Source organism: Eriocheir sinensis, unplaced genomic scaffold (genome assembly GCF_024679095.1).
Source record: "Eriocheir sinensis breed Jianghai 21 unplaced genomic scaffold, ASM2467909v1 Scaffold511, whole genome shotgun sequence".
NCBI classification, from domain to species: domain Eukaryota; kingdom Metazoa; phylum Arthropoda; class Malacostraca; order Decapoda; family Varunidae; genus Eriocheir; species Eriocheir sinensis.
The window spans coordinates 142501-160000 of NW_026111845.1; the positions used below are offsets into that span (position 1 = coordinate 142501).

The 17500-nt window shown below is 41.3% G+C and overlaps 1 protein-coding gene and 1 non-coding gene across 2 annotated transcripts in view; both read right to left on the reverse strand.

The window, feature by feature from the left end:
* LOC126992868 (uncharacterized) overlaps nt 1-17500 on the reverse strand; it is a 113550-nt gene that overhangs the window by 71020 nt on the left and 25030 nt on the right. The window lies entirely within an intron of this gene.
* On the reverse strand, nt 2243-2383 carry LOC126992878 (U4 spliceosomal RNA). The gene has a single exon (XR_007747151.1). It is a non-coding gene; the product is annotated as a U4 spliceosomal RNA (small nuclear RNA).

A 17500-nucleotide genomic window follows, 5' to 3' on the forward strand; every position in this document is an offset into this window, starting at 1 on the left:
GAGAGAGAGAGAGAGAGAGAGAGAGGAACTGAAGGGAGATGAGATGTCACCTACCTCAGCCTTCTCCCCCTACAGCCCCACCCTCAGGCCCCTAAACCATGGCAGATCTGGCCCTCCTCCCTCCCCTCCCCTACCCCTTCCCCCAAAACAGTTATGTATTCTCAGGCTCATTATACCTGGGAAGGAGGAGGAGGAGGAGGAAGGATGGATAATTTTGGGAATAACAAAGATTAAGGAAAACGTGAGGTGGTTGCAAGCTCTAATAAGGGTAAATAATAGAGTGGTAAGTAGTGGTAGTAGTAATAGTAGTAGTAGTAGTAGTAGTAGTAGTAATAGTGGTGGTGGTGGTGGTGGTAGAAAATATATACTGTTGTTCTTGTTTACGTTGTAGATATTGTTTTATTTACCAACAGAAGAGGAGGGACAGGAAGTCAAAGAAGAAGAGGAGGAGGAGGAGGAGGGGTTGAGAAGGAAGAGTATGAAGAAGAAAAGGTAGAGGAGAGAGAGAGAGAGAGAAAAGTAGAAAATGCAGGAGGAATGTGAAGAGACCGAAAAGAAGAGGAAGAGGAAGAGGAGGAGGAGGAGGAGGAAAGCATCACCTCCTAAATATGACAACTAATGAAGCAATCTCTCTCTCTCTCTCTCTCTCTCTCTATCGTGACCTCATGACCCAAACACAAGCGTTGCTGAAAAACAATCTCTCTCTCTCTCTCTCTCTCTCTCTCTCTCTCTCTCTCTCTCTACCATTTTTCTCCTTTACAAACTATAATTTTCGACGATCTGACTCATTCCATTTTATTTTTCTTCCATATCCGTGACATTTTTTTCCCCCGTTTTCTGTTCTTTTTTTTCTTTCCATGTTATTGTGCCGTTGTGTCTCGGTGTGTCAATGTTTGGTTAGCGAATCCGTGCCAATCTCTCTTTTTTCTCTGTCAAAACAACGCATGTGTCTCTTTGGGTCATGCGGGGAGTGAGTCGTTCTATCAGTCAATCAATCGACCAGTCAGTCAGTCAGTCAGTTTATGTCATGTGTGTTTGGTCTGGTTTGTGTTGAATTGTCTGACTGCTAACTCTCTCTCTCTCTCTCTCTCTCTCTCTCTCTCTCTCTCTCTCTTGTACACTATGGCGAACTCACACACACACAAACAAACAAACATTACTTACTCCTTTGTTCTTCTGTTTGTATGGGTTATAACTTGAGAGATAATTACACACACACACACACACACACACACACACACACATGCATGCACCCTGACGTGTGTGTGTGTGTGTGTGTGTGTCAACTAATGGTCCTCACGTTCCCCAACCCTCCTGCAGCTGTCAGTCTATCCGTCTGTCTGTCTGTCTGTCTGTTTTGCTCTTTTTGCCATTTATGTGCTTGTTACGCGCATGTGGTGGTGGTGGTGGATCAGGGGTGAGGAGGAGGTGGAGTTCAGAAGGAGGAGGAAAGAGAAGAAAAGTGGAGCGGAAGGAAAGCGCGGGGAATTAGACGGGAAAGAAGGAAGGGGCGGAGAGAATGGAGAAGGAACGGAGAGGAAGCGAAATACCAGGAGTGGATGTTGTAGACGACGAGGATGATAGAGTGAAATACAGACGTGACGAAAGACCAACAGACGGAAGGAAGAAGGAAGGAAGAAAGAGGAAGAGGGAGGGGGGAAGGGAAAGGGAAGGGAGAGAAAGAGCCGTCCTGAGTTCGTTCAACCGAAGCATTGACCACCACCATTACAAACACCGCCGCCACCACCACCACCCTATGCAGGAAGGGAAAACCCGTGGCGGTGGTCGCGAGAGAGCGCGAGAGAGAGAGAGAGAGAGAGAGAGAGAGTTCTTTTGGTTGTCGTCATTCAAGTGTGGGATTTTTATTTTCCCCTCTTCCCTCTCGTTCTTTGCCTCCCTAACATTAGTTCCGTGTCTCGGTCCGCTATTCCCCCCCCTTCCGAGCGGTGCCACAGGGCCGGCGTGGTGCTGACTCCAGACAAGGATTTAGATAGGCTTCCCTCCCGCGTCGCGCCACCTCAGTCTGGCAGCGCTGTACGGCACGGCTCGCGGCCCACCTGCCTGTGCTGGGTGTGGCGGGGCGGCGGGGCTGCTTCCTATCCTTCATAACGCAACGGGGACCACGGCTTGTCATTCTCGTGTTATGAAGCATGATGGCTGAAGCTGATATTACTGCAACTACATAAGCAATATAATCAGAACTTTGTTTTTCAGTTTCAAGTCAGATGATTAGATTTTTTAGCCCAAAGCTGGGCTAACAAAAATTGCCATGGCCGACTATATTGCAAGTCGCCCAGGCGGGGTATTGGGAAAAGTTTTCAACTAGCAATAATCGCACCTCGGATGAACCTCATTGGTTACGATACTGCCACTGCGCAAAGCTAACACAACCGATCCCGCGGCGAGATTATATTCACCTCTGACTAACACCTGAGCTAGGTAAAATAGTAATATGCAAAGTTTTCTTTATTATCAGGTAAACACGTTTTATATCTACAAATATGTTTTTGTAATTATATTTCCAAATTAAGATTAGTTTTGAAAATAGAATTGATTTATAAATTATAATGATATAAGGCTAAAATTATGCGCCTTCATACCACAAAGGGGACCCAGTAACGTTATTTTTATATCCTGACGATTAAGTTTGATTTCCTACATCATATATTCTTCACATAATAACTTTTTCACATAATAGCCAACCCACAATACAGAATTACATAAATAATCAACTTTGGCTATCGAGAACAGTGCAAACAGAGACACACGAGCCGCCCCGACAGAGACCACCGCCGCCGCCTTGGAGGGGAGACTCAGGCAGACGCGCGGCTCCAGACATGGGAAGGCAGAGGACAGGTATCGCCACTCCCTAAGACCGCTGTAGTATGCATTATGGATCTCTTTCCGGCCTGCATGACACTACAATTTTCTCAGACGCTCCGGCCTCTCACATCAACTACTTCAAGAGGCCTGAAAGGAGATTAATCGAGTCTTTATGAGGGTTTTTCACGTTCATGGTACAGAAGAAAGGTCAAACTACCACCAGGGTTATAAAACTACCCCAGGAAAAGTGGATGGTATTGATTCAAGGCTAAGAAATTATATAATAGAGTTCCTTCCACGGGAGTAAAAAGGAAAAGAAAAACATGAGATTGAAGATAACGCTCAGAAATTAAAATAAGCAACATTATTAAAAAATACGATAGTAAGTTATAATGAAACAAATAAATAAACAGCAGTTGAAATACCAATCCATAAAAAAACATACTTAGTTAATTTACAGTCCATCGAAGAAAGAAAATAACGTCAAAACACACCACCTCTCTCTCTCTCTCTCTCTCTCTCTCTCTCTCTCTCTCTCTCCTAACACACACACACACACACACACACACACACACACACACCACCACCACCACCACAGAATTCAAAATAATGGGAAGAAAATGCAACGTAATCCATAATAATTAACGAAGACGAAGACGAAGACGGCATGAGGCTAAACGATGATGATGATGATGATGATGACAACAGAAAATAAGGAGAAAAATTAAAGACAAAATGAAACAATACAGAAATAACACTAATACTAATACTAATAACACTGATAATACATAAACAAGAAAGAAGACAAATGAAGGGAAAAAAGAACTAGTATACTTGATAAAATATATAATACAAAAAATAATACTGATACGAATAACACATATATAACCACCACGAGATATACAAGTAAACAAACAGACAGACAGACAAACAAACACACACAGATAAGAAGACAAGTAGACACAGACAGGCAAACAGACACAAAGGCAGAAATAAAAGGAATACACACGAACCAGGGGAAACCCAGAGAGACAGACACACACGAAAAAACAAATCCACAGACACACAGACAGAGACACAGCACGACAGGCTGAGACAAGAAGGTCACCATGACTCAATCGTCTCGAGAGGGCTTCTCTCTCTCTCTCTCTCTCTCTCTCTCTCTCTCTCTCTCTCTCTCTCTCTCTCAATGGAGGAGCTAGAAGCGTTATTAAGCCAGGTAACAAAATCAATTGATACTTTGACCTACAGGTTGAGAGAGAGAGAGAAAGAAGAAGAAGAAGAGAGAGAGAAGCAAACGACTCGGAATTTGTTACCCAATTTTTACTGTCTAAGTTTTCTTCATAGTAATACAATAATAATAATAATAATAATAATAATAATAATAATAATAGAAATGAAATTGATGATGATGAAAAAGAAGAAGAAGAAGAGGAAGAAGAAATACGAAAAAAAAAATTACTCATGCCCTAAATATTACTTTCATTTCCGTGTTGCCTTCTCCCCCTCCCCTCTCTCTCTCTCTCTCTCTCTCTCTCTCTCTCTCTCTCTCTCGGGGGTGGTGCTGACTGACTCCTCCACTGCATAAAACAACCGTCGCGTGTGTTACTGGGCCAATGACGCGTAATTATAAAGAATAACGAACATACAATACAATACAATTACTATGTTCAGTACTGCGCTTCGTCCACCTCGCCTCCTCTTCATTTACTTGTTTGTCCTCCACCTCCTTGTCTTCCCTTTGTCTGTACCCTTCTTTTCTTCCTCCTCCTCTTTCTCCTCCTTCTACTCCTAAGTCATGCCTATCTCTTCTCCTACACATCCATTCCCACATAGCTCCTCTCAGCCCTCTTCACTTGTTCCTTTCTCTCATCTCTATGCCTCCTTCTACATCTCTCAAAAGTTTAATTACGACATTTTTATTACAGCAAGGTAGGCAGTTCAAGGACAAATATCAACACAATAACACAACAAAATCTCGCTACTCACTGCTCCAGAAAATGAAAAGAGGCTGAGACGACACAGGAGAGATCAATAATTTTAGATAGAGAGGTGTCTTGATATGCTCTCCTCCAGGGATGCCACAATATCGTACTCACCAAACTAGATTTTCCCATATCTAACGCATAACGACTGCACAAAACCCCCTATAATTAACACTTCTAGTAATATATATAAATAGGTGTCGTTAGTTTTGCGGGTGGGACATTTTTTAGCCTGAAATCGGGAAAAATGCGAAGCTGAGAACGACAATCTAGCACCGTTGGTCTCCTCTTCAAAGCGTTCAAGTCGTAATTATAACCGACTCACTCACTCACTCCCGAAGAATGAGAATAAATGCAACACTGCTTTTTATATATATACATTTTTTAACTTTAACTTCTGCTCTTGTTCTGGTTCTTCTTTCGCTTGTCATGGCATAATTTTTACAACCTCACCCCAGAAAATGAAACTATTAATTCCAGACCAAAAATGCTGAAAAATAATAAATCCAACAAAGATTTTATATATATGATACATTTTTTTTAACTTTAACTTCTGCTTGTCATTTGCTTGTCATGGAATATTTTAACTAACTAACTCACCCCAGAAAATCAAACTATTAATTCCAACCAAAAAATACAGGAAAAAAACACGTCCGCTTTACTATAACAAAAACTACTACGAGGTTTGACTACTACTACTACTACTACTACTACTACTACTAATAATAATAATAATAATAATAATAATAATAATAATAATAATAATAACAATAAAGAACAACGATAATAACATTCTAACCTTTCTTCTCTTACTCGCTCTAATAAACACGACAAAAGGGAGGAAAGAAAACAAGATAGTAACCAACACACAATGGACAACAAAAACATCCTACCCTTTGACCTCTCTCTCTCTCTCTCTCTCTCTCTCTCTCTCTCTCTCTCTCTCTCTCTCCTTTCCCTTCTAAATGACCTCATAAAACACCAATGAAAGACTAACGAAAGGTCACCCACGTGTCTGCATGGTGTGTGTGTGTGTGTGTGTGTGTGTGTGTGTGCGTGTGTGTGTGTGTGTGTGTGTGTAATTACCTTGCTTCATCCGGTAGAAAAGAGGCAAAAAGTTAACTATTCTTGCTGATCAAACACCTGCTCTCTCTCTCTCTCTCTCTCTCTCTCTCTCTCTCTCTCTCTCTCTCTCTCTCTCTCTCTCTCTCTCTCTCTCTCTCTCTCTCACACACACTATCAAAACTTTCTATCTGCTCAACCATTTTATTTTATCTTTTTAATACTAATGTAACACCATCATCACCGCCATCACCACCATCATCACCACTCCAATCCCACCACCACCACCACCATCTCACTATACACACGCCACCACAGTAATTAATAAAACCCATCATTAGTACCCCTTCCCCTCCCCCATCCTCCCTCACCCCCTCCATCCAGCCCCCCCACTAACCCCATCAGGAAGTGTTACCAATTCTGATGTATACCTCATCCAGCTCTTCCTCGTATTGCTCATCACTCTCATCACCACTAACATGACTGGCTATCGCCCTGGAGTCATCACCACCACAACGAAAAGTAACCAACCGACCAGACATTCACTTTTTTGCTTGACCTTCTTGTATATCAACTGCTTTTTAAACTAGGCTAATTTCCGCTTGGAGTAGCTTTTAATAACTGCACTTTTTATTGTATTTCTTGGGCATTCGAGCAACTGATCTTTCGTCCAAGGAAAATGAATAAATAAATAAATAAATAAAAATACATATACAGTACTCCATCTCACTCTTTGTTTTCTTCATCTTTTTAAATTTTATGAATTTTAACTATTACGGCATTTTCTTGAGCATTCAGACAGAAAATAAATATATCAATAGGACCAACAAACTCCAACTCGATAATACACTAAAAAAATATATGTAAAAAAAAGACGGCCACATTCCTATAACAAAAAATAATGACACAACGTTTAGATAATAATAATAACAAAAAAATTCACATCCGCAAAAACCTAAAATCCTCACAAAATCGTATCTTCCATTTCTTTAACTTAATTTTTACTCTTCTTAAATATATGTATATAGATTTTTAACATGACCTTTTTTCTCAGACATTCAAAGTGCTTTCAACTCCACAAAAACCTGAAGTACTATATGAAAAATTGCCATTCATTCTTTTTGTATTAATTTACTTTAACATATTCTTAAATAAAAATTAATACGAACGAACCCCCTTTTTTTTCTCTCCTCCTACTACCCAGTCTTTTAACACTTCATTTTTCGTCTTGTAATTTCTGGCAAGTAATTTTACATCCGCAGACCGCTAAATTATAATCATAATTCACACCATATTTTAAGCGGTTTCCCTACTTTCTAAATCTAAAATATAAACGACTTTTAAACAAGACTCTACCTTTTCCTTCTATTCTACAACCTTCAACACGTCTTGTTTTTTCCGGGTCTGACAACAGTAATTTCATATCCGCTGAACGCTACAACACACAAGAAACATGTACTCTACTTTATTTCTTAGTTTTTTTTCTTCCATGAATTCAAATTACTTAACAAGGGGCCTTTTCCTGCAATTACCCAACCTTCAACACCTGTTCCTTTCCTTGGACGCTCTGGTAAGCCATTTCACATCCCCGCAAAGCTTAAGTACAGAAAATATAGCTCTAATACCACCTTGCATAAGCGTACATATTAAATACTGCATAAGCTAGGTCACTATTTGAGGTGGCAATGATTGTTGTTCTCTTTGATGTTCATTAAGCTCCAAACGTTGACTATTGATATCACACACGGCAAGGTTTCAACACACGCAATAGTCATGTGCAGTCACTACTCTTGTGTGCAGTATTAGGATCTCTATTTCAGCACTACTGCTTTCCCTCTCTCCTTTGTCATCCTCGCATTGTTAAATCCATTTCAGTGCTTCAGGAGGTTACGGGCTGATTCTACATGTCTTTACAGAGGTTGTACTCTACCTACTCTCCCTGCTGCATTACTACTACTACTACTACTAATAATAATAATAATAATAATGATGATAATATTAATTCACACGATGATAGAAACGACGTTCATCCCTTTCGGGCGCCATCCACATTCCCTTCAGCATCACGAGTTTGGCTGCGTCCAAGCCACGTTCTGCACGCACGCAAAACAAGTGTTCAGGTAACGTTACGACCATCACCAGCGTGTAACACGGCTGGCGTGCCGCTGATAGCTACACCCATTGTGTTTTTAATGCGAAGAAAAATGTTTCGACTAATGAAGACCTCTCACCCCACCCCGGCGGATGTCACGTCTCCACCGTGCACCGGATGGCACTGACGAAGGGTTTCTGAACGCTTACCCATAAAAAAAATTAGGAAGACAAGAAAAACGAAAATATGAGAATACAAAAAACATAGGCAAGGGAAGCTAAATCCACCCCCAAAATGTATTTATAGGATTGATGACGACGGTATAAAAATAATATATAATAGGCAATATGTAACCCCTCCCCTCACGAATCCCCCACACACACACACAAAAAAAAGATAATCCCAGTCTCATCAAACTTATTTCCAGGAACAATAAAACTGATAATGCTAAATTTTCTCAAGGCGTATATTCAAGCAAGGACACACACACACACACACACACACACACACACAGAGGTAGATCAAACAGACAGACAGACAGTTAAACAGATCACCGTGACAGTTTCCACACGTCTCTTAGTGGTCTGTGTGCCCTTGAGACGGAAAATGATCTGCTTTGATTGCCTCGGTGGGAGTGTCTCGAAGGCTATACACACACACACACACACACACACACACACACACACACACACACACACACGGGAAAGAATAAAGTGGAAGGGATAAATAAGGAAAGTGAACTATATGGTGCGGCTTGCTATGATACAGTAGGAAAGATAAAAGAAAAGATGAAAGAAAAGACATTCACAAGTCTTCGTTTCTGCTCCGGGAAGGGGAAGGAATAAGAGTTGATGTTCTTTTGTTTCAATCGTCATGACTCATCGCTTGGCCTTCCCTTCCCTTCCCTTCCCTTTGCTTCCCCTGACCCCCTTTTCCTCTTTCCTTTCCTTTCATCTCTTCTCTCTTCTCTTTCAATTCTCCTTCGTTCTCCTCTTCTCCTCCCCACCTCCTTCGTTTCATTTCCTATCTCGTCTTTTTTTTTTCCATTCTAACTTTTCTATTCCTTCACCTTCCCTTTTAATCTTCGCCACCTTGCCTCTCTCTCCTCGTTTCCCTGTCTTTATTTTCTCTTTTCTTTTCCTTAACCTTCCCTTTTAATCTTCGCCATCTTGCCTCTCTCCTCGTTTCCCAGTCTTTCTCTTTTCTTCTTTCTTCATCTCCTTTATTCTCCTCACTTTTCCTTTCCTATTCGTTATTTTCTCTGTTCTTCTTCTTTCACTTTCGTTTCCTTCCTTCCTTTCTCTTCCCGACCTCCTTCGATTATTGCCTCTCCTCTCCTTTCTCTTTTTTTCACTTTCTTTCATCTAATTTTTCATATTCTTTTTCCCTTTTCCTTCCGTCTCCTTTGGACCTTCTTCTCTTCTCTATTTTCTTGTCTTTTCTACTCTTCCTCTCCTTTCTCTTCCTTTCCTTTCTTTCCCTTCTTCTTGTCTTTACTTTTTCCTTTCCTTCATCTCGCTTTCCTTCCCTTCTCTTTCCTCCTCCTCCCCCCCAACCCCTTCATTCCTTTCCTTTCTCTTTCTCTATATATTCTTTCCCTCTTTTCGTTCCTTCCTTATTTATCCATTTATTCTCCTTATTCTTCTCCCTCTTTCCACGCACTACATCTACCTAAAATAGAAGAAACGAATGAGAGAGAGAGAGAGAGAGAGAGAGAGAGTGACGTAATCTTGTGTATGGAAATATGGCGAGAAAACAAGAGACAGGATTTGAAATGAAGGCAAACAGGGAAGCCATGAAAAGGAGGAGGAAGAGGAGGAGGAGGAGGAGGAAGAGGAGTCAAGGGAGGTGAGGGAAGGTGAACATCAAGGGTCAATGCGTACCGTTATAATTATCTCAACGGAGGAGGAGGAAAGAGGAGGAGGAGGAGGAGGAAGGAGGAGGAGGAGGTGGAATGAGAACTGGGTGTTGGAGGGATAGTGGTGGAGAGTTGCTAAGGAAGTGTGAAAAGGAGGAGGAGGAGGAGGAAGAGGAGGAGGAGGAGGAAGGAAGAGGAGGAGGAGGAGGAGGAGGAGGATAACAGTTAGGATAATTCGTTGGGGTAATGATTTAAAAAGTTTCATTCTGAGAGTTCCAAACGAGGAGAGAGAATTTAAAGTCGGAGGAGGAGGAGAAAGAAGAGGAGGAAAAGGAGATAGAACCAGAAAGGAGGAGGAAGGGAAAGCGAGGAATGGGAGGAAAGGAAGGGTATACATAGTAGTTGATGGGAAGGAAGTAGAAGGAAGGGAAAAGAAGGGAGGTAAAGGAAGGGATACATACTAGTTGAGAGGAAGAAGGATTACCAAGGGAAGGAAGGGGAGGAAGGGAAGGAAAGGGAAAGAAGGGAAGGAAGGAAAGGAAAGGAAGGAAGGGAAGGAAGGAAAAGGAAGGGAAGGAAGGGAAGGAAAGGGAATTATGGAAGGATAAGAAAAAAAGAAAGGGGGAAGGAAGGGAAGAAGGAGAAGGAAGGGAAGGATTGGAAAGGAAAGGAATTAAAGAAGGGTAAGAAAGGGGAAAGAAGGGAAGGAAAGGGAAGGAAGGGGAAAGAGAGGGAAGGGAAGGAAAGGGAAAGAAGGGTAAGGAAGGAGGATAAGTTTGTGATGGATTGATGGGCGGTGGGGCGTGGTTGGTGTAACAGGAGGGAGGAAAGGGGAGGAAAGGGGAGGAAGGAGAGGGAAGAGGAGGAGTGCTAGGTGAACTGAGGAGGAGGGAGGAAAGGAGGAGGAGGAAACCATCATCATCATCACCATACCACCACTACCACAATCATCACCATCATCACCATCACCACCACCATCACGCCCTTGCTCCCCGCCCTTTCACATTTCCTCATATTCGTGATTTGAACACCACTTTTTTTCCCCTCTATGTGCATGCTTTACACACACAGACACACACACACACACACACACACACATGTACTTTCACTCTGCCCTGGTTCTGTAATTATATTCTGAGTTGAGGGAAAAAATTGAGAGAGAGATGTGTGTGTGTGTGTGTGTGTGCCTTCTGAGTCAATTCAGATTCCTTTCCATGTCGATTTCCTAAACTCAGCTGTAGCATCGAGAGCAGCACAGTTTACCTTCTCCGTGACACAAGGCAGCACAATCATTAAGGTTAGCACAGTTTACCCTCCCCAGCCTCCCTCGGGTCAACCAGTCATTAACCAAGGCACGAAGGGAAACGGCGTGTGGTTGGACCCGGCGCTCTGGACACGATTTTGCCTAGACAGAGTTGCAACCACGCAGTGTATAGACATGAAGAAAGGTAAATGGGTAGGTGGGTTACATTAGGTAGGTAGGTAAGTAATCAAGCAGGCAGGATGGATGAGATGAAGGAATAAATACATGTATGTGATAATTAACACATTCATATCATTAACATTAAAAATATATTAGTTCCCATATAAACAACTTTTTCGTACAGTTTGGCGCTACAGAACATTATGATGATAGCCATTATTTTTAGTACTGTTATTTTTACTGCTATTATTATTATTATCATCATCGTCAGAGAAGAGAGATTTGATTTGATACATTTATTGAGATATACATACATCTAACAGTATACATATATAGCCTCAAAAGGATGAAAATTGCCTTTGTTGAGAGAGAGAGAGAGAGGGTGACGAGCGCGACCACAACTTGTCACCTGAAGGCTGGAACGAAATGGAAAATACGAACCGAAACGGAACGAAAATACGAAAAAGTAAAGAAAGGAAAGGCGACAGACAGACGGAAACCGAGAAAATGGAGAAAAGGAGTACAAGGAACAGACAGGAAGGGACAAAAAAAAGAGGAAAAATAAACAGACAGGCGTGAAAATGGGAAGAGAAACGAAAACTTAGAATGGAACAGAAAAGTAAAGAAAGGAAAGGCGACAGGGAAAAACGGGAAAAGGGAGAGGAAACGAGTACAAGGGAATAGACACAAAGGGACAAAAAAAAGGAGGAAAAATTAACAGACAGGCGTGAAAATGGGCAGAGAAGCGAAAACTTTGAGAATGGAACAGAAAAGCATAGGTGAGAAGGACTGGGAGGGGACGGAAGATAATCGAAAGCAAATTAGGGGAAAGGAATGGAATGATAAAGAAGGAAAATGAACAAAATCACGTGAAATACGAAATACAGACACCAGAAGAAAGGAACAAAAAAGGGAAGAGGTAGATAAGATAAAGAAGAGGATGAGGAAAATAAAAAAAATAAAAAATCCAATGAAACAAAACAGGAAAAAAAACGGACGAAAGTGAACTGAGAGGAAAATAGAAGAACAGTAGAGAGAGGAAGAGAAAATAACAGACACCGGTACGAAAATTATAAAAAAAAAATGCAATGAAAGAAAACAGAATGAAAAAGAAAGAAAGGAAAAAACGAGACCAGAGAAGAACGGAAAGGAAAAGAAAGGGAGAGATAAGATAACGGAAAACACAAAGTCGGAGGAAAAAGTCACAAAATGGAATATCAGAAGAAAGATTGAAAGAAACGGGAAAAGAGTGAACGGAGGAGAACTTAAGAGAACGGATACTGAATGGCGGACAAGGAAAAGGAATAGAAAGCAAAACACAATAATGGAAGGGCAGAGAGAGGAGGGAAGAAAAGAAGGAATAGGGATAATAGTTAATGACGTTGGGAGAAACAGAAGAGGAAATAATGAAGAAGATGAAAGGAACGGAAGAAGGAAGAGAGAGAGAGAGAGAAAGAGACGAGAGAAATGAGATAATGATGGGAAGAGAAATGGAAGGAATAGGAAGAAGAGGAAATAATGAAGGGATGTGAGGCTTTATCCATTATCTTCTCTCTCTCTCTCTCTCTCTCTCTCTCTCTCTCTCTCTCTCTCTCTCTCTCTCTCACCTACAACCTTTATCCGTCCTTTTTTCCCTCTGTTTCGTGTCATAAAGGAAAAAAAATTAAGTAAGAGTGAAGCAATAAAACCTGTATTGAGTGTGTGTGTGTGTGTGTGTGTGTGTGTGTGTGTGTGTGTGTGTGTGTGTGTGTGTGTGTTTGATCCTTGTGGTTCGTGATACAAGGCGATACAGGCCAAGAAAAGCAGGGCGTTTGATGCTGTATTAAAAAAAGAAAAGAGAAAGGGAATAGAAAATGAGTCTAGGAAACGAGCGACCCAAACCAATATGGAGGTCATGAAAGGAGACCAAGAAAATATAAAAGTAAATAAAGAAAAGAGAGGAAAAAGCTAGTGATGGAAAACTAACTAACTAACTAACTAAACCAGGCTAACAGTATCAGCACTAACTAAACCTTACTAACTATACTAACCAACTAACTAACTAACTAAACTAACTAACAACCAGTCTAACAGTACCAAGCACTCAGCACCCACCTGCCAGCGATCACCCTCCATGCTGCCAGGCCGATGATGGATCTTAGTGAGGTCAATCGATACACGTTAATATGCAAACTTTAATCTATCTAGGTCGAGGGGTACGGAAGCAAGATTGATGGGGACGAACTACAAGACGAGAACGCTGCACACGATACCGTAGTTGTAAATGTTCGGAACTAATGACGTTTGAAGAATGTACAACGAAGAAGAAGGAAGAGTTACAAAAGAGAAAGACAAATAGGAAATGTTTGAAAGAAGAGGAATTGAAGAAAACGAAGAGAACAATGATAATATTAATGTTTGGGATAATGTTTAAAAGAAAAAAGAAGAAAACTTGACCAGAACAATGCTGATAACAATGTTTGGGATGATGTTTAAAAGAAGAAGAAAAGAAAAAGAGAAGAAAACTTGAACAGAACAAAACTACTAATAATGTTTGGACAATTGTTTAATTAAGAGTAGTGTAAAAGAAAGAAGAAAACTTATATACAGAACAATGCTTATAAGAATGTTTCCACTAAAAACAACCAAAAAACATTTGAACAGAAGATTGACAGTAAGTGTTTGGACTAAATACAATCAAGAAAGCAGATTGAGAGGAGAGAACGAACGCTCCAGAGTAGAGAAGAATGCCAGGCGCCTCAAAACTCCGCAAACAAAGAGACGCTTGGCTGACTGATGGTGTGGAATGCGCGCTTGGCGGAATAAAATTTAATGGTTAGTTTTTATGCAGCCGCTGTGTTTCATTTCCCTATTATCTTTTTGCATCGCTACACACACACACACACACACACACACACACACACACACACAGGAAGCAGAAGGTCAAGATACTGGTATCACATAATATTAATGAGTCTTTAATTAGTTGCAAACAATGAAGGTAGCATGGTTAATTACTACTACTATTACTACTACTACTACTACTATTACTACGGCGGAAGGAACAAACAAATTATCTAATAATAATAATGAGAAGAAGAAGGAGAAGAAGAAGAAGAAGAAGAAGAAGTAGAAGAGGAAAAAGAAGAAGAAAAAGAAGAAGTAGAAGAGGAAAAAGAAGAAAAAGAAGAAATAGAAGAAAAAGAAGAAGATAAAAGAAGAAATAGAAGACGAATATTAAGTTGGATCAAGAACAAGGTCTGGAATCTTAATATGACTCTAATGATGATGACGGCGGATCCAAAATTACAGGATGATGATGACATTAAAGAAAGAAAATATGAAGATGATGATGATGAGGGAGATGTGGAGGCTACGTGAAGGCTGACTGACCGCATAACTGACTCAGCGATTGACGACTGGCTGACTGACGGACTGACTGACTGAATGGCTAACTGATTAACTGGAAGAGTAACGAAATGATTGCCAAATATATGACTGACTGACTGATTGCCTGACTGACTGACTGACTAAATAAATACTTAACTGAGTGACTGCATGAGTGGCTGACTAACTCGCCTGACTGATTAATTACTGACTTACTGACAATCTACCTTACTTCTGACTCACTATGACTTACTGGCTGACTACATAGATCATTACTGACTTACTAACTGATCTACTAACTTACTGACCAAAGACTGTGACTGACTGATTTACTGACTGGCTGACTGACTGACTGGGGGCGAGGGAGCAAGTGTCAGGGCCATGTCTCCTCCTTTGTGGATGAATCAACTGTATCGATCCGTTTCCTTTATTTTCTTTTTTTCAAGGTCATGCAAACGGTCGATTCTCTCTCCCCCCCTTCCCTCCTCCATCCCCCCTTCCCTCCACTGAACCCCTTACTCCCCCCTCCCTTTCCTCCCCTTCTCCCTCCCTTTCTGATAGTGTTTGTCCCTTCCATTTTTCCTTTCCTTTCCTCAACCTTCTCCTCCTTCTCCTCCTCCCTCTTCTCTTTACAATGCTTTCCTTCTTCCTTCTTCTCTTCTTCTCGTTGTTGTCTCCTCTATTTGCTCGCTTCCTTCCTTCCCCATCTCATCTTTTCAATCCTTTCCTTCTCTTTTCTCTCTTCTTTTCAGTTATCTCTTCCATTTTCGTTCCTACTCATCTTTTCATCACTTCCTCTCCTTCCTTCCTTTCCTTCTCTCATATTCCTTCCCTTTCCCTTCCTTCCCTTTTCCTCTCTCCTCTTCTTTCCTCTCTTTCGTCTCCTTTCCCTCCTCTTATGTCAATCTCTTCCCGTTCTTTCATCATCCCTCTCTTCGTTTCCCCTTCCTCCCCTCTTCCCTTCCTTCTCACTCCCATTTCTCACTTTTTTCCTTCTTTCTCTCCTTCCTTCTAATCTTTACTCTCTCTCTCTCTCTCTCTCTCTCTCTCTCTCTCTCTCTCTCTCTCTCTCTCTCTCTCTCTCTCTCTCTCTCCCCTTCCTTCCTTATCTTTATTCTCTCTCCCCTTTTTCCTCCTACCTTCCGTCTTTAGATGTAAGTTCCTTCATTCAGAACTCGGCTTAAAAATTATTTCGCATTTTACTTTCCTTTCCGTTCAGCTTCCATCCCATCCATTTGATCCTCCTCCAGAATTCTCTTAGTTTATATCTTCTGAAATCTCCACTTCCACTTCCTCCTCCTCCTCCACCTCCACCAACTCCTTCATCTCCTTCCTCTTGTCGTTATTCCTTCTCCTTCCTCACCACAACTTCCTTCCCACCTCTCCATCATCACAATCCTCAGAAGCACATTTAGTTTTCTTCCTCCTCCTCTTCCTCCTCCAACACAACCTCCACAATTACCTCCTTCACCATTACCTCCACCACACAAAGGCTGACTGACACCCGTATCACCAACACCTCTCTCTCTCTCTCTCTCTCTCTCTCTCTCTCTCTCTCTCTCTCTCTCTCTCTCTCTCTCTCTCCTCCAACACTATTTTGTCTGTTTTTCCTACTCTCTCTCTCTCTCTCTCTCTCTCTCTCTCTCTCTCTCTCTCTCTCTCTCTCGGTCCCTCCATCATTTCAAGGTGCGTGTGTTTGTTTGTGTGTGTGTGTGTGTGTGTGTGTGTGTGTGTGTGTGTGTGTGTGCAGGATCCAGACCAGCAATGTTCCAGGCCACAAGGACATCTTGAAAGCGTAAAATCACCATGGGTCCGATATATAAGGAATTTTGGGTCTATTTTTCTGATTTGTATTACTCTCTCTCTCTCTCTCTCTCTCTCTCTCTCTCTCTCTCTCTCTCTTTCCTATTTCAATTTTCTTATCTCGTTTTCCTTCTCCGTTTTCTTTCCTTCCTTTCATCCCTATACTCGTCTATTCACGTCTCTACTTCAAGTCTCGTGTAGCGGCAGTGAATCGCTTCCTTTCTTTCTTTACATGAGGCGGTGTGTTTTGCAGCCTTGCCAGATTGTCGTACTCAGCCTCCTATGTTTCCCGATTTCCGACCCCAAAACTGCCTCCTCGCTAATAACACCCTTCATATATAGTTATCGTTAAAATGGTTAAGTATTGGTGTGTTTTGGCAATAACTATGGCTCAGAAACAAAGTAAATACAGGGCGCTGAGTACGACAATCTGGCAACGGTGGTGTGGCGTGGCGGGGATGAGAAGGCCCTTCAGTACCGTCTCTCTCTCTCTCTCTCTCTCTCTCTCTCTCTCTCTCATCAACCTCAACGTTCGATTCTGTCCACATTGACATTTCTCACGAGGACATACAAGCCACGTCGTACTGGATGCATTGTAAAACGTACCCAACACACACACACACACATTCACACAAACACTCTCTCTCTCTCTCTCTCTCTCTCTCTCTCTCTCTCTCTCTCTCTCTCAAATATACACCGAAAAGTAAAGGAACGTTGTGGTTTGTGGTGCATTTAAGGATAGCGGAGCGTGAGGAGGAGGAGGAAGAAGGAGGAAAGGAGGAGGAAAGCAACCAAGAACAGGAATAAAAAAAATCAATAATAATAATAATAATAATAATAATAACAATAATAATAATAATAATAATAATAATAATAATAATAATAATAATAATAGGAGAAAAATAAAATACTGAAGGAGGACGAGAGAGAGAGAGAAAATATCGGAAGTAATTAAGGAAGGCAGGAAGGTAAAAAAAAAAAAGAACAGAAGGAAGCAGAAAAAAAGGAAATCAAGCAATTCATCCCAACATATATCAACCACTCATCCATCAACATCCAAGCACCGAAAGTCACCCACACCACACACA